Below are 25616 nucleotides of genomic sequence, written 5' to 3' on the forward strand. Positions count from 1 at the left end.
ATAGGCATCACGTCCGAGACAAGTAGACCGACTCCTGCCTGCATCTACTACTATTACTCCACTCATCGACCGCTATCCAGCATGCATCTAGAGTATTAAGTTCATAAAAACAGAGTAACGCCTTAAGCAAGATGACATGATGTAGAGGGATAAATTCATGCAATATGATAAAAACCCATCTTGTTATCCTTGATGGCAACAATACAATACGTGCCTTGCTGCCCCTACTGTCACTGGGAAAGGACACCGCAAGATTGAACCCAAAGCTAAGCACTTCTCCCATTGCAAGAAAGATCAATCTAGTAGGCCAAACCAAACTGATAATTCGAAGAGACTTGCAAAGATAACCAATCATACATAACAAAATTCATAAGATTCAAATATTGTTCATAGATAAACTTGATCATAAACCCACGATTCATCGGTCTCAACAAACACACCGCAAAAGAAGATTACATCGAATAGATCTCCACGAGAGAGGGGGAGAACATTGTATTGAGATCCAAAAAGAGAGAAGAAGCCATCTAGCTAATAACTATGGACCCGAAGGTCTGAGGTAAACTACTCACACTTCATCGGAGGGGCTATGGTGATGATGTAGAAGCCCTCCGTGATCGATGCCCCCTCCGGCGGAGCTCCAGAACAGGCCCCAAGATGGGATCTCGTGGGTACAGAAGGTTGCGGCGGTGGAATTAGGTTTTTGGCTCCGTATCTGATCGTTTGGGGGTACGTAGGTATATATAGGAGGAAGGAGTACGTCGGTGGAGCAACAGGGGGCCCACGAGGGTGGAGGGCGCGCCCTGGGGGGTATGCGCGCCCCCTACCTCATGGCCTCCTTTGTTTCTTGACGTAGGGTCCAAGTCTCCTGGATCTTGTTCGTTCCAAAAATCACGTTCCCGAAAGTTTCATTCCGTTTGGACTCCGTTTGATATTCTTTTTCCGCGAAACTCTGAAATAGGCAAAAAACAACAATATAAAGGCGAATAATAAAGCCCAATAATGTGCAAAACAGAGGATAATATAGCATGGAGCAATCAAAAATTATAGATACGTTGGAGATGTATCATCATGCAACAAATCGTTTGTATCTTCACAAGCTACTCGGCAAGACGGCATACGAGCTCCTCACCGGTAACAAACCCCAAGTTGGATACTTTCAAGTATTCGGCTCAAAGTGCTACATTCTTGATAAGCATCGTCATTCTAAATTTGCTCCTAAATCTCATGAAGGTTTGCTAGTTGGTTATGGCTCAAACTCTCACACTTACCGTGTCTACAACAGTTTCACCCAAAAGGTTGAAGAGATGGTAGATGTGAAGTTTGATGAATCTAACAGCTCACAAGTAGAGCAATTGCCAATTGATGTAGGAGACAAAGACCCTTCGGAAGCAATCCAAGACTTGTCTATTGGCAAGATTCGTCCAACGGAGGTGAAGGAGAGTACCTCGTCCGTCCAAGTGGAAGCTTCCACCTCACGACAAGGTGAACCAAGAGTCGACATGGAAGCATCCACGAGTGGGACACACCAAGATGAAGAAAACGAGGAAGTACACCAAGATGAACCTCATCAAACTCCCTCTCCACCACGACAAGAGAACGACAACATCAACAATGAAGAAGGCCAAGAAGAAGGACAAGATGAAGAAGATGTTCCACCCCGACCAAAGCAAAAGCTCCCACGAGTTCGAGCAAGAGTCGCCAAAGACCATCCCGTCGAGCAAATCTACAATGATATCCAAACCGGGAGAATCACTCGCTCTAAAACTCGTTTGGCTAATTTTTGTGAACATTATTCATTCATCTCTAGAATTGAACCTATGAAGGTTGAAGAAGCTTTGGAAGATCCGGATTGGATAAACGCCATGCATGAAGAACTACACAACTTTGAGAGAAACCAAGTGTGGACATTGGTCGAGAAGCCCGACAACAACCACAACATCATTGGTACCAAATGGGTGTTTCTCAACAAGCAAGATGAAGATGGAAAAGTAGTTCACAACAAAGCACGTCTCGTCGCCCAAGGCTACACTCAAATCGAAGGTGTGGACTATGGTGAGACATATGCCCCCGTTGCTAGACTTGAGTCCATTCACATCTTACTTGCTTATGCTAATCACCATGATATCACCTTGTACCAAATGGACATTAAAAGTGCTTCTCTAAATGGTGAGATTGAGGAGGAAGTTTATGTTAAGCAACCTCCCGGCTTTGTCAATCCTAAGAAACCTAATCATGTTTACAAACTTCACAAAGCTCTTTATGGTCTCAAACAAGCTCCTAGAGCGTGGTATAAATGCTTGACCAAGTTCCTTATTCAAAAAGGCTTTGAAATTGGAAAAATAGAGTCTACTCTTTTTACTAAAAGGGTTAATGGAGAACTATTTGTGTGCCAAATTTATGTTGATGATATTATATTTGGTTCGACTAACCCTCATTTTAGTGAGAAGTTTGGAAAGCTAATGTCGGAGAAGTTTGAGATGTCTATGATGAGTGAACTCAAATTCTTTCTTGGTTTGCAAATCAAGCAAACTAAGGAAGGTACCTTTGTTTCTTAAACAAAGTACACCAAGGACTTATTCAAGAAGTTCAATATGCAAGAATGCAAAGGTATGAATACACCCATGCCTACTAGTGGACATCTTGATTTGACCAAAGATGGTGAACCAGTTGATCAAAAAGTTTACCGCTCTATGATTGGTTCATTGTTATATCTATGTGCCTCTCGTCCCGATATTATGCTAAGTGTGTGCATGTGTGCATGATATCAAGCGGCCCCTAAAGAATGTCATCTTAAGGCTGTGAAAAGGATAGTGAGATACTTAATACATACACCAAATTTTGGCATTTGGTATCCTAAGAGGTCTTCTTTTGATCTTGTCGGCTACTCCGATTCGGACTATGCTGGAGACAAGGTTGATAGAAAGTCCACTTCGGGTACTTGTCAATTTCTTGGTAGATCTCTTGTGTCTTGGTCCTCCAAGAAACAAAACTCGGTATCCTTATCCACCGTCGAAGCGGAATACATTGCCGCTGGTTCATGTTGTGGTCAATTTCTTTGGATGACCCAAACTCTTAAAGATTATGGGATATATGTGAAACACGTTCCATTGCTTTGTGACAATGAGAGTGCTATTAAGATTGCTCACAATCCCGTGCAACATTCTCGAACCAAGCATATTGAAGTTCGTCATCATTTCATTCGAGATCATGTTGCTAAAGGGGACATTGATCTTAAGCATGTTCGTACCGATAAGCAATTGGCGGATATATTCAACAAACCACTTTATGAGAAAGTTTTTTGCCGTTTGAGAGGAGAATTGAACATCATTGATGCTTCAAACTTGGAGTAGGAACTCTATTTGGATACATGCAAGGCATGAGCCTTTGACTAATCCTTGATATTTCTTTCATGATGCTATTTATATGTCTTGGATATACTTGCACCCTTGCATGCTATCTAACCCTTGTAGGTACTTGGATGAATCTAAATCCATGAGATTGCAACTCACTCACATCTTGAGCAATCTCTACATCACCAAGTCTCTACACAATGGTGGTTGAAAACAAGGAAGCATGAAACTCTTCAAACATATCCTTTGACAAATTCTATATTAAGTTTTATGATTGTCATTTTGGATACACAAGTGCTCTTCCTTGCAAAACTAACCCATGTAGGTAGATGAACTCAAATTCCAAGTGGTGCTCCCGACTCTTGATGAGCTACATCAACCTTGAGCAACCCACACAAGTTAAACTACATGATCAAGATCAACACCACCACCCAAGGTATGTTATTCCATCTTGGAGAAGCTTTACTGCAAGTCATGGGTCAAAGAAACTCAACAAGATGTGAATACATCAAGATGCTTAAACGAAAAATGGTAACCCCATTTTGAGCTTAAATGATGAGTATGACCTATGATCAAGTGCCCTCACTTGACTCCTAAGTCAATATACTCTAACATAGGTGACTTTGTCGCCGACCAATTCTAGATGAAGTTCTCTTGTGTTTCTCCGTGCTCTTGCATTTGTCTCATGCATATTTGTTTCCCCTTTCAAAAAAAACTTCATCTAGACTTCCTTTCTTTTTAATTTTTGTTCCGCATTCCCTGCATCCAATTCATTGCAAATCCTTTAGTTAATTCCTTGCAAATCCTTGTGAGATCTTATTTGCCTAGTGAGCTGAGGTGACAAGTGTTTTCTCTGTGATGAACTCGGTCCCACCGGTCTGTTGCTTTCGGTCCAACCGAATCCTTTCGGTGCAACTGAAGCACACAACTCGGTGCCCGATTTCACTGCAGAAAAGACAACTTGCCACTTGATCCTGCATTTTTGCTCCAGCTCCACTCGATGATTCTTGTCCTCTACCAGCATCATCTTCTCTATGCTGCTTTGCTCTGTGTCTCAAGGACCAAACCTATTTTGACTCTCACTCTAGAAGATCCCTTCTTGGAAATTGATGTCAAAGGGGGGAGAGAGATCACATCAAAGCTTAATCACTTTGATAGGGGGAGAGAGTTCTTCAACAGGGAGAAAGAGGAATCACATCAAAGGCCCCATATGCTTGGTGTTCAAGAGGAGAGAAGTCACATGTCTTTAAGAGGGGAAAGACATGATCATATTTGGTTGTTTGCATTTTCTCTGATTTTCTTTGCTCTGATTTTCTGTTCCCTATCTTCTCCCAGTATCCCATACAAGATTCAGGGGGAGCAAGACATCTAAGGGAAGAAAATCTTTGAATTCATTGCATATCTTTACCTTTAGGGACATGTCTATATCCAATAGAGTACTCAGTACTCACTCTCTACATGTCATCCCAGTCTTGGTACTCTTGTGGTTTCTTTTGTTTGCTCTGGCTAGTAGATATATCTGTGTTATCTAACCTTGTTTACTCAGGTTCATTCCTTCCTAAGCCAACTCAAGACCACAAGGTAAGTATATGCATCACAGTCATGTGCATGAGGATTTCTTGCTGATGTACATACTGTTTGCAACAAGGACTCATGAGCATGAAGGTACATTTCCTATACTCACATCATTTGCTCTGATGCATATAGCCAATATACATGTAACACATTGCTTACTCTGTCATGCTTATGCATTCACATGCTCCTATATTCCATATTTACATGATTGCATACATGTAGGGGGAGCCTATGCATGTTACATGTCTTTCCAAAGCTTTACTTGTTATTCTCTATATCTTTATCTAAAGCTTTGATGTATGTTGTCATCAATTACCAAAAATGGGGAGATTGAAAGCACAAGTGCTCCCTGGGTGATTTTGGTAATTAATGTCAACATATCTCTTGTTGGACTAATGCTTTCATTTAGTATGCTTCAGATAAGTTCAACAATGGAGTGGCATGGACTAGAGGATGTGGAACCCTTTCGAGATGATAAGGACAAAGGATTGGCTCAAGCTCAAAGCTCAGGACTCTACATTTTTCTTTGTAGTGATCCAAGATCACATTGAGTCCATAGGGAAGCCAATACTATTAAGAGGGGATGAGGAGTTGCTTAATGGCTTGCTTGCTCAAAGTGCTTACTGATATGCTCCAAAGCCCTTAACCATTTTCTCACATCCACATATGTCCCAAACCAAAAGTCAAACTCGGCCCCACCGAGTTCTCTTGACATAGCCACTGCCAGAAACCCTAATCAATTCAGTCTCACCGATAGGGATCTCGGTATCACTGAGACGGGATTGCAAACTCTCTGTTGCCTATTGCAATAATCTCGGTCTCACCGAGATATGCGATCGGTCCCACCGAGTTTGCAATGCAAACTCTCTGTCTCCCTTTCGTAACGTTTCGGTCCAACCGAGATGAGCGAATGGGTCCCACCGAGTTTGCCTGACCAACTCTCTGGTTAGCTTATTACCAAAATCGGTCCCACCGAGTTTGTGTAATCGGTCTCACCGAGATTACGTTATGCCCTAACCCTAATGAAATCGGTCCCATCGAGTTGATCATGTCGGTCCCACCGAAAATCCTAACGGTCACATTATGAACCAAATCGGTCCGACCGAGTTTTATAGCTTGGTCCCACCAAGTTTGGTGATTTGTGTGTAACGGTTAGATTTTGTGTGGAGGCTATATATACCCATCCACCCACTCTTCATTCGTGGAGAGAGCCATCAGAACATGCCTACACTTCCAACATACATTTTCTGAGAGAGAACCACCTACACTTGTGTTGAGGTCAAGATATTCCATTCCAACTACATAAATCTTGATCTCTAGCCTTCTCTAAGTTGCTTTCCACTCAAGTCATCTTTCCACCAAATCCAATCCTATGAGAGAGAGTTGAGTGTTGCGGAGACTATCATTTGAAGCACGAGAGCAAGGAGTTCATCATCAACACACCATCTATTACCTTTTGGAGAGTGGTGTCTCCTAGATTGGTTAGGTGTCACTTGGGAGCCTCCGTCAAGATTGTGGAGTTGAACAAGGAGTTTGTAAGGGCAAGGAGATCTCCTACTTCGTGAAGATCTACCCTACTGAGGCAACTCGTTCATGGGCGACGGCCATGGTGGGATAGACAAGGTTGCTTCTTCGTGGACCCTTCGTGGGTGGAGCCCTCCGTGGACTCGCGCAACCATTACCCTTCGTGGGTTGAAGTCTCCATCAACATGGATGTACGATAGCACCATCTATCGGAACCACGGATAAAAATCTCCGAGTCTCCAATTGCACACTCCAATCCCATCCCTTTACATTCTTGCAATTTACATGCTTTACTTTCCGCTGCTCATATACTCTTATCATGCTTGCTTGATATGTATTGTGAATGTTTAAACATGTGCTAAAACTGCACTTCAACTTAAAGAATAAAAAACTGCCACTTTTCTTGCTAAGGGTCTATTCACCCCCCTCAAGACACCTCTTCTCGATCCTTTCAGATCCCGTTCATCAAATGACAACACATGTCTATGGTTAGGAAACATAACCATCTTTCATTAACGTGCTAGTCAAGTAGAGGCATACTAGGGACACTCTGTTTTGTGTATGTATTCACACATGTACTAAGTTTCCGGTAAATACAATTCTAGCATGAATAATAAACATTTATCATGATATAAGGAAATATAAATAACAACTTTATTATTGCCTCTAGGGAATATTTCCTTCACATCGCCGGCTCCGTCGAGGCCCCGCCCCGCTGCCAACGAGGCCGCGCCACACAGAAAACGAGGAAGAGTAGAACACGGTAGGTCGCCGCCGCTCGGGTCCAAGTAAGGCCACCGCTGCTACCCTCGGGTTGAAGCCAAGCTAGGCGGGTTGACCATTGACGGCCGATTAGCTTCTTGGCGGCAACGTGGAGTCGGAGAGCTGTGCTGGAGAACAAGCTTCTGTTTGGCTCAGCCGGACATGGGTGGGTAGCTTCGGTTAATTAATTATACCTCCAGCGCACCCCTTTTTAGTTGAATAATGAAATCTGACATGTTTATATGAAATTCGACCGTGTATGAATGAATTTATTTCGATTAGTTCGAATTCTTGTATCACTGGCATTGGATGAACATGCAAAACAATACGTACTAGCATTATTCCTAGGGTGATCACCTCGTTTGCAGCAGTTTCACATGTACTCCCTCCGGTCCTTTTTAGTCTGCATATAAGTTCTGTCTGAAGTCAAAGTATCTCTACTTTGACTAATCTTATAGAATAAAGTATGAACATTCACAATGTAAAATCAACTGACTTGAAAGAAATCTAATATGCGAAGTAAAAAGGAACAGAGGGAGTACAAAGAGTTTGAGCAGCTTTTTAGCGTTCCTGTACATTGCAATCAAACACACAGGCCTGGCAATTCATAGAGAACATTCAAAACAATCGATGATTATGCATCTCAGCGATTCACATGTCAGAGCCAATATTTACTTCACAACTAAAGAATAAAGAAAAATCGATCGATGCTGCTGACAGCAAAGGGCGTCCCATTCAAAAATATCAAATGCATGTCCTCTTGCTAACATCAATGAGCAAAGACAAGGTTGTCCCATTCCAAAATGTCAAATGTGTGTTGTTTTGCGTACATCAATGAGCAAACTTTGACAAGGTTTTCCCATTCCAAAATATCAAATGCCTACAATTGTGGAATGGGCAGGGTTTGCTATCAGTTCGGACATTGGCATGGCACCCTGTGCAGTTCCACCAAAATCAACCAAATTCGCGCGTAGCTTGTATGATTTCACCTTTATATGTTGCAACGCCTTGAACATATCGGCACCTCCTTTCTTGTGGTGGAAATGAATGATTCGATGTATTCATGAACATTTTGTGCAGTTCCCATTGAAATCAAGCTGAGCACCCCTGTTTGCACAAATACAAAAGAAGTGATTAGTATAAAGCAAACTTTACTATGAATTGACAGTTTAAACATGCAACCTACATGATCCATGCAGAGCACACATTTAAAAAAATGGAACTCACCGGCAGGAATCCTAACACAACACTGTATTGGCCATCACAGCAACAAAGATGGAGATCCGTGAGTCCTTCTGAGCTGAAGTTAGTTTGTTCTTGTGGGCAAGAATGTAACCATCCTTCAACTGCTCCCTTCTTAAGAGAGAGGCTTGGCTTCTTTATCCTGGCATAAATGGGAACTAGGCACTTCACGTACTCCATATTCTTCTTCAGAGGAGGATGATCCTGTTGTGCAAAGACAAGAGGACAACTAAATGCTAGCATCCATGTTTGCTCGAAAAAAGGAAAGGAAATATTTAAAACAACACAAATGAAGCACTTCTCAAGGACAATACCACTTTCTCATGACAGTATCTAAACAGTAGCACAACACCAATAGAGATGACAAAGCTCAATCATATGGATGAAATCTATGGGCAAGTACCAACCTTTGTCAGGAGGCTTATTGGGTAGAGCATAGAGATCAGACACTTCTTCGGAACCATATGTTGTTATCTACTATGGTTGCCATGCTTACTATATAGTCGTCGATTAGTTTAATGTTTCCAACACCTTCTTGTGTAGTTTCACTAAAATATATGTTATCTTCAAAGAAGATCCCTGTTTGCACAAGTAGAGATAATTACATATTGCATTAAGAGTGGCATCAAATCAGTTCCAAAACAATTGCTCGTTCCAGCCATAGCAATAAATTAAGATGCTAAACTATATCATTACTTGTGTCATCACAGTTCCAGTGCTTCATTACAGCACCGGGAGTTGATTTTTGTTTTTCTTCCGCTTGTTCTTCCCCTTCATCACTTGGTTCAATAACAGACAAGCTTCGCCTTCAATGCAAGATTTGGCATGTAAATTAGGGAGCACAAGTATGGCACTAAAAAACAACACTAATTTTCTGATGAAAGTGGCAAAATACAGGCCAACAGTTGTGAAATATCCTTATCTTTCCTCAATGGGGTATTGCGGTGCACATACAGATTGGAAGTCTTGTCTCCATTTATGCAGTTCACTAAAATCAAGCAACATTACCGTATAAGTAGCACAACATATGGAAGCACACTGCACAATCATGTGAAAGAAGGCTAGTACTGATCTCTCATGACGCGGATTTCAAAAATCTCACAAGAAGAAGATCTCAAATAAATTTGCCAACACAGATAGGAAGTCAGATCTCCTCTTGTGCGGTTCCACTAAGATCAAGCAATCAAGCAACGTTGTCGGTGTGACATTTTTGTTGAACTGCACAAAACACTCTTAAAACAAAAGTTTTTTGTGCAGTGCAAAAAAAGGTCACAATAGCAACTAGGTGAAGTAGATAAGCATGTTTCCAGAGAGGTGCAAAGGAAACAACTATTGGTCAATAACGGTGGATGACACAGAAGCCAACAAAAAGAAGCATCTGACTTATCTAAATGTGAAAGAAAGCAAGACAGTAGCATTTATCAAATGGTGGCATTGATTCATATTAACAGAGAGATTATATTAACAATAAAATTTGTTAAACATGTAATTTGCTTTTAACTGTGGCATTGCTTCAATTTTCCAGCGGCGTTATTAGAGGGTGTTTGTTTACAGGGACTTTTTGGTGTAGGGACTATAAAAAGTCCCTTTTAGTCCCATCTAAACCAAACAGGAGGGACTTTTATGGACTAAAAGTGGGCATTTGGGACTAAAGAAAGAAGACCCTAAGGGAGAGCTTTATGTGACTTTTCTCAACAGTTGCCCCTGCCCCGCATCACACCTTATCTCTATTATTTCATTACTAGGGGTAAAATGGTGTTTTAGCATGTCATTTAATAACCTCTAGTCCATGTTTAGTCCCTGGAACCAAGCAGGTAGGGACTAGGGACTTTTTAGTTGGGACTAAAAAAAGTCCTAGGACTTTTTAACCAAGCAGGGCCTTAGATTAACAACAGCTAAAGAGTTGCACGGGACAGTGGACGCACCAGCACCATGTGCATCTACCGATGTATAAAGGGGTGATGCATAGTCTGTTGCAACAAATAACGAACAACCAAGGAGCATATTTGTGTTGGTCCTAGTTTATTTATCTTTAGACACCTTTCCCTATGTGAGGGCAGCAAATCTAGTCCTGCTCAAACTCTACAGCCTTGTCCCCCAAACCAAAAAGATCAGTTTGTTACAGATGTGCATACTGTGTTTGTCATTGTTTTCACTTTTCGACCAACGTAGATGCTGGATAGCTGGTCTGTACTACTTTCCCCCTTCCTTTCCTCTTTGAACCACGTCCTAGATTCATGCTATACAACTTTCCCCACTACTTCCCCCCTTCCTTTCCTCTTTGAACCACGTCCTATATTCATGCTATACAACTTTCCGCACTACTTTCCTATTTGATCCAACACCTAGATTCGAGTGCAGAAGCGGAAAAATCCCACATGCCGCTAGAGCAATGCATGTGGAATAAGTAAATTATAACTTAAAGTTCTCGGGGTGTGGCTCAGTGGGCGGCCGGAGGCCGATCTGCCCACACTATGTACGGCAGCAAGGAAGAAGGGGTCAGAGGCCCTGCCGTGCTGCCGCTTTGTGAAAGAGAACAGCTGCGCCGGTAGTGGATTCCCTCCCTCACCGATGGCGATAGCGTTAAGCCTCCTTCCCTTCCCGGTGGACAGATCATGCCAGCTCTTTGACCAACAGTGAGGGGGGGGGAGAGAGAGCGAGAGAGGCCAACGAAGTCTTGTTTAGATCTAGAGAGGGTGAGGGAGTGTGAAGAGAGCAACTACAAGAGTTGAGGCTCCAACGTGTATATATATAGTGGAGAGAGAGTATGAAGAGTGCAAACCCTAGAAAACAAGCGCTGAGGCTGCAGTGTATATACATGGAGTGGTTTTCTTTTTCTCTCCATAAAAATCTTTTAAAATTGTGCATGAAGCGAAACTCTTTGTTTAACGTAGTGAAGAAAAATACTAGGGGCAATGCTAATACATGAAGAAAATTTAACGCTCGAAGGAGTCAACTCGCAATTAACGCTGCACGCTTCCCGGTCACGCTTACTAATGTTCACATGTGGTACACGACCCTCCGAAGTGAACAACAACTGAACCACACACGGTCAAAATATCGGAAAGGTGGGCTGTACCATCCTCCAATTTTAAATATTTTGGGCACTTGTATTCGACCTAAGTCAGTGTTCCACCATATGTACTAAGGGTTACAACGGGTGCTAAGAAACTAGGGCGTATTGAGAGTAATTGCCATGGTGTTTATTTGTAGGGTCACTTGCAAATTGTGAAACTCTATTCTCCTCTTATTTAGTGGATGAGGCAAATCTTTTGCCTCCGTTTCGGAAAAATAAATGAGAAATTCAATTTTAATTATTTAGTTTGTACACTTTGCTCTCTTCAAATAATTTCGGGCACTTGTATTCGACCTAAGTCAGTGTGCCACCGTATCTCGTACTACTCCCTCCGTCTAGGTGTAAGTCACGTTAGAAGGTGCAGTGGGACCAAGGTGCAAGCAGATTGGAGGAGAAGGAGAAACTTGACCGGTCCTTCCTCCAATCAAAGCCCTGATTTGTGTCTCTAAACGCAACAATTAATCACAACAATTAAGAGATGTTGTTTTAGCTACCATGCAGGGCAACGTATTAACTCGCATGCAAGCCGACTTTAATTTCTTGACTGATCAACACGTAGTTGCGCTCCATGCATTGGGTTTCCGGGGGAGATAACAATGCAGAGTAAGTAACAACACTCGCTAGCAACGAGGCTAGGAGGGGATTGAGATGCGAAGTTAATGGATGACGCCCAAACATTTTGGGAATATTTGATTTTCGTAAGATGACTTAACACCTAGACGGAGGGAGTACTACTCCTCAGTCCAGGTTTGATGGAATATTCGTCACCTCTTCTCTTCTTGTACGTACTCCATTTGTATCTCACTTCATGTGGCTTCGCACTCGCACGATATTCCTATTCTATGAATCTATGTGTGTGTGTGCGTGTGTGTGTTTAACAGCGTGTGTGTGTTAGAGAGAGCGACACATCGTCCTACTCCTACGGAGAGATGGTGTGTAGTGTACGATTTAGCCGCGAGAGTCGGTGCATCCTCTCGTTTCCGGGCGTCCGGTCAGAACAGCTGCCATGCCCGCTCCTAACCAGCCTGGCCACCCGAAGCCCCTCCATCGCTCGTGCGCGCTTCCCACCCGAAACGGTCAGCGCCGCTCCAAAGAATCGGTGCCGCATTCATGCCTGGGTATAGCGGACGCGACCTCTCACTAGCGCCTGCGTTGAAGGGAGAAGCGGATTCAAGAGTGATGGTTGCTTCGTCCGTCCAACTTACTGCTGGGTCTATGTGATTTGATGGCTCATTGGTCATTATTACTGAGGCGGTACGATTGGATGTCCCACGCTTCAGCGAAAGGAGGTACTAGATTGCAATTTTCTCCATTCTTACAGTGGAGGAGTGTGAAAGCAGTGAAAACACGCAGGCTCAGTGATTACATGGCCCACCTCACACTCTCACCATATTTTCTGGACACCGTGCGACACCTAACTCTTTACATAGTAGTATAGTATGTACTGTAATTTCTCAGCGAGATAAATTTGTACAATGCTATGAAGCTTCCAGCTTCTGTTTCATGTATCTTGCGTCCAAGGTTTCCCCGTTGCAACATTTCATCAAATACAAAGTAGACTAACATGCATGCTATTGCATCTAAATGATTGACAGATCATAGCCAATATGTACTCCCTCTGTTCCAAAATAAGTGTGTCAACTTTATGCAAAATTTAGTACAAAGTTGTACTACTACTAAAGTTGACACTTATTTTGGAACAGAGACAGCTAAAGAAAAAAATGATCCATGCAGTCCCTAGCCCTTGAACCCTAAACCCTAACCAAGCTTTAATTTACTGGCAAACCTTGAAGCTTCCGAAGAAATGAAGTTTGCAACCCTTTGACCATCGGATCATTTTTTTCAGTTTCACCAAAATCGAGATGAGCATCCCTGTAGCAAAGAAATTGAATAAGCGTGATTAGAATAAGATTACTAGTACTAGTTGATGAGATATAAACTCATCACAAATATAGTAGAAGCTAGTAGAGGTATGTGCGGGGCAAAGAAGTAGAGAAATATCCACATGGAGAGATGTGGGTAGCTGGGGCAGTGGTGCAAGCCGGTTGTAAGGAAGTTGTACCCGAGGGATGTCGGGACATAGCTCAACCTAGAGGAGGGCGGCGGGAGGTGGTAACTACCCACAGCACGACAGTGAGCAAGGGACGAAGGCAACCTCACCGGCTTTGTGAGAGAGAATGGCAGGGACCCCTCATCGGGACGTGCCGACAGTGGGTTTTCGCCGTCGGCGATGGCGACCGCATCTACACAAAGCATCCACCCCTTCCCCCGGTGGACGTGATCCGCCCGGATGTTAGAGACGTGGCCACAATCATTTTGTGCGAGAGAGTGTGAAGAGAGCAACCCCAGCAAGCGTCCTGGCTATGTATATAGTGGAGCGGTTTACTTTTCTCTCCAGATGAACCTATTTATATTGCGTATGTGCCACTGAAGAAAAAAACTTTATTTATAAATGGCGCGGCACCATTCATGCGTGGTTCCCGAGCCTCCATTATTTATATGTGAGTAACTACTACTAGACGCGTCAAATTATCACGTGGGCTACATCATCTTACAGAAATGAGCTCCACCGTGTCACGTGTGTGGTTGGGGAAGACGCAAAGAGTGCTACTAGTACTACGTGCGTGGGTGCGTGCACCTCTTCTCTTCGAGCATGGTTATTAAAAGTATAGCCCACTACTATACCACACGGTTATTATAGATGGGCAAAGAGTATAGGCAGTAATAATGACTAATAAGTCGTCAAATCACGAGGCCGACCTTTCTCTATGTTTGACCGAGGAAGCAGCCATCATCTCACTCCTCATTGAATATCCATCCGCTGCTACCTCTGCAAATAAATAAAAATCCGCTTCTACCTCCGTAGCAGGGTTAATAATATAGCCTTGTCAATCACGACGTAGAAATATCATTCACTGATACAATAGGGCTGGATCTAAGGCTGGTGATTTTTTTTACTTTTTCTCTTTCTCTTTTTGACTCATTTACTCATTATACATAGGAGCACGTGTAGAGGACGGCTATTCCTTTCGATGGGACTTCTTCATGGGGTTTAAGACTAAGAAACTCCGAATTATGCCCGCCGCCCACCACTCTGAATCGTGCCATCTATGATAGGGAGTACTCCCATTGCAAGAATGAGGTCCACTAGGTCTAGCACGTCCTGTAAGAAGAGACTGTCACGCAAAACGTACATCTTGTTGCCTTCTTCCTCATACAGTATGTACCACTGGTACGTACTACTACTACTCGTTCTCCTATAAACATTGCGCTTGGCATCTCCAAAATATTTACCTTGTGCTTGGCTCTTCACCTCTTCGGGAAGTCGAGCAATAATGGTACTGCAGTATATATCGTTCTGGCTATCTGAGACCGAATGAACTACTATACGTCCACCATGTGGGCGAGGGTCGAGCGAGTGTCAAGGGGCGAGGGGCGAGGGAGACTGCATACTAGTATTACGTCCGTTTCAATATGGACTACATACAGAGCAAAATGAGTGAATCTACACTCTAAAGTACGTCTATATACATCAGTGTTTGGAGTATGTACTAGTAGTTCATATTGAAATCTACTAAAAGACATATATTTCAAACAATATGATAATCTCTCTAACCAAGGTAGGGACGAGGAGTAAACGGAGAGAGTAGTAAAATTTTCTCCTCGTCCTGGGAGCCACCGCACGTGTGGGCTGTCAAGCACGAGTACTTCATGCATTACTCTATTTGTCATTAACTTAATACGTAGAGAGGCAAACATAGAAGCACTCTCGAAGTGGAGTAATAGTGGTAGGCACAGTAAGTTTAACTGTCTACTTGTCATTGACATAATTTCTAAGTACCGATCACGCCATGAATAACATCATTACTATGCGCTTTTTTATCAATTGGCCAACAGTAATTTGTGTACGCACTGTTTGCTATGTTCTTGAGAGATATGCCTCTAGTTAAAGCTATGGCCCCTGGGTCCATCTAAATCATATCGCTCAAACCCTGATTTCCTTGCTGCAATTTATTTACTTGTATTTAGTTTTGTAATTTATATATCTCCTACTATCATATTTGATCCTTGCAATTACCAAGTACAAGGGGATTGACCACCCTCTTGCCCATATTAGGTGCAAGTATTTGCTCTTATGTGTGTGGGTACTGCTAAAGGTCATTTTGTTGGATCTCCTATTGGTTCGATAAACCTTGGTTCTTAACTGGGGGAAATACTTCCTGCTACTATACTACTTCACCCTTCCTCTTCAGAGAAATCCCAATGCCTATCACAAGTAGTTGGGTCCATGGAGAAGCAACCTTGTCTATGACATCATGGCTTCTATCCACAAAGGACTAGACTCACTAGCATAGATCTTCATGAAATAGGTGATCTCCTTGCCCTTACAAACTCCTTGGTTTTGGTAATTAATAACAACATATATGTCATTAAACTAATGCCTATTCAAAGATAGATTTCAGGAAAGTTCAATGTTGGCATGGTAAGGACATGAGAGTGTCGACCCCTCGAAATGCTAAGAACGTGGATTTACAAAAGCTTCAAGACTCTACATTTTGGCTTAAGTGATCCAAGATCACATTGAGTACATAGGAAAGTCAATACTATTTAAAGGGGGTGATGTTTTGACATGACTCAGTTGCTCAACTGCTTGAAGATATTGCTTCAAAAATTCTCAACCACCTTCTCCAAATCATATCTGTCCAAAACCTAAAAGTCCAACTCGGTCCAACTGAAACTTCTGCATCCGTACGCATCGAGTTGATCCTAGACAGTGCCATAGCCAAACCCTAGAACATCGATTCCTTCGAGCTGATGATTAGCCTCACCGATTTGCACTGACCAAGTTTCTGTAACCCTTTCACATCATTTCGGAATTACTGAGATGTTTCGATCGGAATTACCGAAACGAAGTCTTGCTTAGGTCATCGCACATTGGTCCCACCGAGTTGTTCCATTCGGTCTCACTGAAAAGCCCAACGTTCAAATATTTTACACAGGTCGGTCTCACCGAGATTTTTGTTTCAGTGCCATCGAGTTGAGTCAAAAGGTTTTAATGGTTGGATTCTTGGTGAAGGCTATTTATACCCCTCCACCCACTTACTGTAAGAGAGGGCCATCGGAATGAAACTACACTTCCACCATTCATTTTCTGAGAGAGAACCACCTAGTCATGTGTTGAGATCAAGGCATTCCCATCCAACCATTTAAACCTTGATTTCTAGCCCCCTCAAGTTGCTTTCCACTCCAATCCTTCTCATACCCAAGCCAAATCTGTGAGAGAGTGATTGAGTGTCGAGGAGACTATCTTTTGAAGCACAAGAGTAAGTAGTTCAGTATCAACACACCATTTATTACCTTTTGGAGATTGGTATCTCCTAGATTGGTTAGATGTCACTTGGGAGCCTCGAAGATCATGTGGAGTTGAAACACTTTTTGATGCAACCAAAAGATACTAATCGGTGAGACCGATTCTACATTTCTGCAGTGCCATGAGCTCTTTGAAGAGACCAAGTCAACTTTGGTGTAACCAAAACAATGTGACCTCGTCTCTGTTGCAGCCTCGGTACTTCCAAAATTTTCAACTCAATCATTCTGAAATGCATACTGTGGAAACCTAAAACTGAATTTTGAACTCAAATTTTTTAAAAACCAGCCGTGTTTCAGGATGCTCATTCAATACAACAAGGCAAACCCGATCATTTGGCATGGTATGACAAAATAAAATTAACCCAAAAGATAAAAGCCTAAGTGACAAACCCTGATAGTCCGGCATTCCGAGTAGTAGGCGATGTCATTGAGGGAGTCCTGGACTAAGGGGTCCTCGGGCGTCCGGCCTGTTATTCATTGGGCCGGACTGATGGGCTGTAAAGATATGAAGGCCGAAGACTATACCCGTTTCCGGATTGGACTTTCCTTGGCGTGGAAGGCAAGCTAGGCGACCAACTGTGAAGATTCCTTCTTATGTAACCGACTCCATGTAACCCTAGATCTCTCCGGTGTCTATATAAACCGGAGAGCATAGTCCGGATAGGGGACATTCATTACCATATTCACATTGGCTAGGCTCCTAGGGTTTAGCCATTATGATCTCATGGTAGATCAACTCTTGTAACACTCATATTCATCAAGATCAATCAAGCAGCAAGTAGGGTATTACTTCCATAGAGAGGGCCCGAACCTGGGTAAACATCGTGTCCCCCGTCTCCTGTTGCCATCGATCCTAGACGCACAGTTCGGAACCCCCTACCCTAGATCCGCCGGTTTTGACACCGACATTGGTGCTTTCATTGAGAGTTCCACTGTGTCGTCGACAAAGGACTCGATGGCCCCTTCGATCGTCAGTAATGATGTCGTCCAGGGAGAAACCTTCCTCCCCGGACAAATCTTTGTGTTCGGCGACTTCGTACTGCGGGCCAACTCGCTTGGCCATCTGGAGCAGGTCGACAGCTACGCCCCTGGCCATCAGGTCAGATTTGGAAGCTTGAACTACATCGCGGATATCCGCGGAGACTTGATCTTCAATAGATTTGAGACCACGGCAATTGCTCCCCTGTGCCCCGATGAACGTGACTTAAATTTCTTATCAGATTACGTCCAGGAGATGGATCCCGTTGCTGCAACTGTTGGGGAACTTAGTAATTTCAAAAAATTTATAGGTACACGCAAGATCATGGTGATGCATAGCAACGAGAGGGGAGAGTGTTGTCCACGTACCCTCGTAGACCGAAAGCGGAAGCGTTAACACAACGCGGTTGATGTAGTCGTACGTCTTCACGATCCGACCGATCAAGTACCGAACGCACGGCACCTCCGAGTTCAGCACACGTTCAGCTTGATGACGTCCCTCGAACTCCGATCCAGCCGAGTGTTGAGGGAGAGTTTCGTCAGCACGACGGCATGGTGACAATGTTGATGTTCTGCCGATGCAGGGCTTCGCCTAAGCACCGCTACGATATTATCGAGGTGTAATATGGTGGAGGGGGGCACCACACACGGCTAAGAGATCAATGATCAATTGTGTATCTAGAGGTGCCCCCCTGCCCCCGTATATAAAGGTGCAAGGGGGAGGCCGCCGGCCTAGGAGGTAGAGGCGCGCCAGGAGGAGTCCTACTCCTACCGGGAGTAGGACTCCCCCCCTTTCCATGTTGGACTAGGAGTGGAAGGGGGAAGAGGTGGAGGGGAGGAAGGAAGGGGGGGGGCGCCCCCCTCTCCTTGTCCTATTCGGACTGGGGGGAAGGGGGGCGCGGCCCTGCCCTAGCCTCCTCTCCTCTCTTCCACCTAGGCCCAATAAGGCCCATTAAGTTACCGGGGGGTTCCGGTAACCTCCCGGTACTCCGGAAAAATCCCGATTTCACCCGGAACACTTTCGATGTCCAAACATAGGCTTCCAATATATCAATCTTTATGTCTCGACCATTTCAAGACTCCTCGTCATGTCCGTGATCACATCCGGGACTCCGAACAACCTTCGGTGCATCAAAACATATAAACTCATAATATAACTGTCATCGTAACTTTAAGCGTGCGGACCCTACGGGTTCGAGAACTATGTAGACATGACCGAGACACCTCTCCGGTCAATAACTAATAGCGGAACCTGGATGCTCATATTGGTTCCCACATATTCTACGAAGATCTTTATCGGTCAGACCGCATAACAACATACGTTGTTCCCTTTGTCATCGGTATGTTACTTGCCCGAGATTCGATCGTCGGTATCTCGATACCTAGTTCAATATCGTTACCGGCAAGTCTCTTTACTCGTTCCGTAATACATCATCCCGCAACTAACTCATTAGCCACAATGCTTGCAAGGCTTAAGGTGATGTGTATTACTGAGTGGGCCCAGAGATACCTCTCCGACAATCGGAGTGACAAATCCTAATCTCGAAATATGCCAACCCAACAAGTACGTTTGGAGACACATGTAGAGCACCTTTATAATCACCCAGTTACGTTGTGACGTTTCGTAGCACACAAAGTGTTCCTCCGGTAAACGGGAGTTGCATAATCTCATAGTCATAGGAACATGTATAAGTCATGAAGAAAGCAATAGCAACATACTAAACGATCGAGTGCTAAGCTAACGGAATGGGTCAAGTCAATCACGTCATTCTCCTAATGAAGTGATCCCGTTAATCAAATGAAAACTCATGTCTATGGCTAGGAAACATAACCATCTTTGATTAACGAGCTAGTCAAGTAGAGGCATACTAGTGACACTCTGTTTGTCTATGTATTCACACATGTATCAAGTTTCCAGTTAATACAATTCTAGCATGAATAATAAACATTTATCATGATATAAGGAAATAAATAATAACTTTATTATTGCCTCTAGGGCATATTTCCTTCAGTCTCCCACTTGCACTAGAGACAATAATCTAGTTCACATCGCCATGTGATTTAACATCAATAGTTCACATCACCATGTGATTAACACCCATAGTTCACATCGTCATGTGACCAACACCCAAAGGGTTTACTAGAGTCAGTAATCTAGTTCACATCGCTTATGTGATTAACACCCAAAGAATACTAAGGCGTGATCATGTTTTGCTTACGAGATAATTTTAGTCAACGGGTCTGTCACATTCAGATCCATAAGTATTTTGCAAATTTCTATGTCTACAATGCTCTGCCCGGAGCTACTCTAGCTAATTGCTCCCTCTTTCAATATGTATCTAGACCGAGACTTAGAGTCATCTAGATTAGTGTCAAAACTTGCATCGACGTAACCCTTTACGATGAATCTTTTGTCACTTCCATAATCGAGAAACATATCCTTATTCCACTAAGGATAATTTTGACCGCTGTCCAGTGATCTACTCCTAGATCGGTATTGTACTCCCTTGCCAAAATCAATGTAGGGTATACAATAGATCTGGTACACAGCATGGCATACTTTATAGAACTTATGGCCGAGGCATAGGGAATGACTTTCATTCTTTTTCTATCTTCTGCCGTGGTCGGGCTTTGAGTCTTACTCAATTTCACACCTTGTAACACAGGCAAGAAAATCTTTCTTTGACTGTTCCATTTTGAACTACTTCAAAATCTTGTTAAGGTATGTACTCATTGAAAAAACTTATCAAGCGTCTTGATCTATCTCTATAGATCTTGATGCTCAATATGTAAGCAGCTTCACCAAGGTCTTTTTTTTAAAAAACTCCTTTCAAACACTCCTTTATGCTTTGCAGAATAATTCTACATTATTTCCGATCAACAATATGTCATTCACATATACTTATCAGAAATGCTGTAGTGCTCCCACTCACTTTCCTGTAAATACAGGCTTCACCGCAAGTCTGTATAAAACTATATGCTTTGATCCACTTATCAAAGCGTATATTCCAACTCCGAGATGCTTGCACCAGTCCATAGATGGATCGCTGGAGTTTGCATATTTTGTTAGCACCTTTAGGATTGACAATACCTTCTGGTTTCATCATATACAACTTTTCTTTAATGAATCCATTAAGGAATGCAGTTTTGTTTATCCATTTGCCAGATTTCATAAAATGCGGCAATTGCTAACATGATTCGGACAGACTTAAGCATCGCTGCGAGTGAGAAAATCTCATCGTATTCAACACTTTGAACTTTGGTCAAAAACCTTTTTCCGACAAGTCTAGCTTTGTAGATAGTAACACTACTATCAGCGTCCGTCCTCCTCTTGAAGATCCATTTATTTTTTATGGCTCGCCGATCATTGGGCAAGTCAATCAAAGTCCATACTTTGTTCTCATACATGGATCCCATCTCAGATTTCATGGCCTCAAGCCATTTTGCGGAATCTGGGCTCACCATCGCTTCTTCATAGTTCGTAGGTTCGTCATGGTCTAGTAACATAACCTCCAGAACAGGATTACCGTACCACTCTGGTGCGGATCTTACACTGGTTGACCTACGAGGTTCAGTAACAACTTGATCTGAAGTTTCATGATCATCATCATTAACTTCCTCACTAATTGGTGTAGGTGTCATAGGAACCGGTTTTCTGTGATGAACTACTTTCCAATAAGCGATGAGGTACAATTACCTCATCAAGTTCTACTTTCCTCCCACTCACTTCTTTCGAGAGGAACTCCTTCTCTAGAAAGGATCCATTCTTAGCAACGAATGTCTTGCCTTCGGATCTTTCATAGAAGGTGTACCCAACTGTCTCCTTTGGGTATCCTATGAAGACACATTTCTCCGATTTGGGTTTGAGCTTATCAGGATGAAACCTTTTCACATAAGCATCGCAACCCCAAACTTTAAGAAACGACAACTTTGGTTTCTTGCCAAACCACAGTTCATAAGATGTCGTCTCAACGGATTTAGATGGTACCCTATTTAACGTGAATGCAGCTGTCTCTAATGCATAACCCCAAAACGATAGTGGTAGATCGGTAAGAGACATCATATATCGCACCATATCTAATAAAGTACGGTTACGATGTTAGGACACACCATTACACCGTGGTGTTCCAGGTGGCGTGAGTAGTGAAACTATTTCACATTGTTTTAACTGAAGGCCAAACTCGTAACTCAAATACTCTTCTCCACGATCAGATCGTAGAAACTTTATTTTCTTGTTACGATGATTTTCCGCTTCACTCTGAAATTATATGAACTTTTCAAATGTTTCAGACTTCTGTTTCATTAAGTAGATATACCCATATCTGCTCAAATCATCTGTGAAGGTCAAAAAATAATGATACCTGCTACGAGTGTGAATATTCATCGGACCACATACATCTGTATGTATGATTTCCAACAAATCTGTTGCTCTCTCCATAGTTTCGGAGAACGGCGTTTTAGTCATCTTGCCCATGAGGCACGGTTCGCAAGCATCAAGTGATTCATAATCAAGTGATTCCAAAATCCCATCAGTATGGAGTTTCTTCATGCGCTTTACACCAATATGACCTAAACGGCAGTGCCACAAATAAGTTGCACTATCATTATCAACTCTGCATCTTTTGGCTTCAATATTATGAATATGTGTATCACTACGATCGAGATCCAACGAACCATTTTCATTGGGTGTGTAACCATATAAGGTTTTATTCATGTAAACAGAACAACAATTATTCTCTAACTTAAATGAATAGCCGTATTGCAATAAACATGATCAAATCATATTCATGCTCAACGCAAACACCAAATAACACTTATTTAGGTTCAACACTAATCCCGAAAGTATAGGGAGTGTGCGATGATGATCATATCAATCTTGTTACCACTTCCAATACACATCGTCACTTCATTCTTAACTAGTTTCTGTTCATTATGCAACTCCCGTTTCGAGTTACTACTCTTTAGCAACCGAACCAGTATCAAATACCGAGGGGTTGCTACGAACACTAGTAAAATACACATCAATAATCTGTATATCAAATATACATTTGTTCACTTTGCCATCCTTCTTATCCACCAAATAGTTGGGGTAGTTCCGCTTCCAGTGACCAGTCCCTTTGCAGTAGAAGCACTTAGTCTCAGGCTTAGGACCAGACTTAGGCTTTTTCACTTGAGCAGCAACTTGCTTGCCATTCTTCTTGAAGTTCCCCTTCTTCCCTTTGCCCTTTTCTTGAAACTAGTGGTCTCGTCAACCATCAACACTTGATGTTTTTCTTGATTTCTACCTTCGTCGATTTCAGCATCACGAAGAGCTCGGGAATTACTTTCGTCATCCCTTGCATACTATAGTTCATCGCGAAGTTCTACTAACTTGGTGATGGTGACTAGAGAATTCTGTCAATCACTATTTTATCTGGAAGATTAACTCCCACTTGATTCAAGCGATTGTAGTACCCAGACAATCTGAGCACATGCTCACTGCTTGAGCTATTCTCCTCCATTTTTTAGCTATAGAACTTGTTGGAGACTTCATATCTCTCAACTCGGGTATTTACTTGAAATATTAACTTCAACTCCTGGAACATCTCATATGGTCCATGACGTTTAAAACGTCTTTGAAGTCCCGATTCTAAGCCGTTAAGCATGGTGCACTAAACTATCAAGTAGTCGTCATATTGAGCTAGCCAAACATTCATAACGTCTGCATCTGCTCCTGCAATAGGTATGTCACCTATTGGTGCATCAAGAACATAATTCCTCTGTGCAGCAATGAGGATAATGCTCAAGTTACGGACCTAGTCCGTGTAATTGCTACCATCATCTTTCAACTTTGCTTTCTCAAGGAGCGCATTAAAATTCAACGGAACAACAGCACGGGCCATTTATCTACAATTAACATAGACAAGCAAGATACTATCAGGTACTAAGTTCATGATAAATTTAAGTTCTATTAATCATATTACTTAAGAACTCCCACTTAGATAGACATCCCTCTAATCATCTAAGTGATTACGTGATCCAAATCAACTAAACCATGTCCGATCATCACGTGAGGTGGAGTAGTTTGAATGGTGAACATCACTATGTTGATCATATGTACTATATGATTCACACTCGACCTTTCGGTCTCCGTGTTCTGAGGCCATATCTGCATATGCTAGGCTCGTCAAGTTTAACCTGAGTATTCCGCGTGTGCAACTGTTTTGCACCCGTTGTATTTGAACGTAGAGCCTATCACACCCGATCATCACGTGGTGTCTCAGCACGAAGAACTTTCGCAATGGTGCATACTCAGGGAGAACACTTTTATCTTGAAATTTTAGTGAGAGATCATCTTATAATGCTACCGTCAATCAAAGCAAGATAAGATGCATAAAAGATAAACATCACATGCAATCAATATCAGTGACATGATATGGCCATCATCATCTTGTGCTTGTGATCTCCATCTCCGAAGCACCGTCATGATCACCATCGTCACCGGCTCGACACCTTGATCTCCATCATAGCATCGTTGTCGTCTCGCCAACTATTACTTTTACGACTATCGCTACCGCTTAGTGATAAAGTAAAACAATTACATGGCGATTGCATTGCATACAATAAAGCGACAACCATATGGCTCCTGCCAGTTGCCGATAACTCGGTTACAAAACATGATCATCTCATACAATAAAATATAGCATCATGTCTTGAACATATCACATCACAACATGCCCTGCAAAAACAAGTTAGACGTCCTCTACTTTGTTGTTGCAAGTTTTACGTGGCTGCTACGGGCTTAGCAAGAACCGTTCTTACCTACGCATCAAAACCACAACGATAGTTTGTCAAGTTGGTGTTGTTTTAACCTTCGCAAGGACCGGGCGTAGCCACACTCGGTTCAACTAAAGTGAGAGAGACAGACACCCGCCAGTCACCTTTAAGCAACGAGTGCTCGCAACGGTGAAACCAGTCTTGCGTAAGCGTATGCGTAATGTCGGTCTGGGCCGCTTCATCTCACAATACCGCCGAACCAAAGTATGACATGCTAGTAAGCAGTATGACTTATATCGACCACAACTCACTTGTGTTCTACTCGTGCATATAACATCAACGCATAAAACCATGCTCTGATACCACTGTTGGGAACGTAGTAATTTCAAAAAAAATTCTACGCACACGCAAGATCATGATGATGCATAGCAACGAGAGGGGAGAGTGTTGTCCACGTACCCTCGTAGACCGAAAGCGGAAGCGTTAACACAACGCGGTTGATGTAGTCGTACGTCTTCACGATCCGACCGATCAAGTACCGAACGCACGACACCTCCGAGTTCAGCACACGTTCAGCTCGATGACGTCCCTCAAACTCCGATCCAGCCGAGTGTTGAGGGAGAGTTTCGTCAGCACGACGGCGTGGTGACGATGATGATGTTCTACCAACGCAGGGCTTCGCCTAAGCACCGCAACGATATTATCGAGGTGTAATATGGTGGAGGGGGGCACCGCACACGGCTAAGAGATCAATGATCAATTGTGTATCTAGAGGTGCCCCCTGCCCCCGTATATAAAGGTGCAAGGGGGAGGCCGCCGGCCTAGGAGGTAGAGGCGTGCCAGGAGGAGTCCTACTCCTACCGGGAGTAGGACTCCCCCCTTTCCATGTTGGACTAGGAGTGGAAGGGGGAAGAGGTGGAGGGGAGGAAGAAGGGGGGGCGCCGCCCCCCTCTCCTTGTCCTATTCGGACTAGGGGGGAAGGG

This window comes from Triticum aestivum, chromosome 7D (genome assembly GCF_018294505.1).
Source record: "Triticum aestivum cultivar Chinese Spring chromosome 7D, IWGSC CS RefSeq v2.1, whole genome shotgun sequence".
NCBI classification, from domain to species: domain Eukaryota; kingdom Viridiplantae; phylum Streptophyta; class Magnoliopsida; order Poales; family Poaceae; genus Triticum; species Triticum aestivum.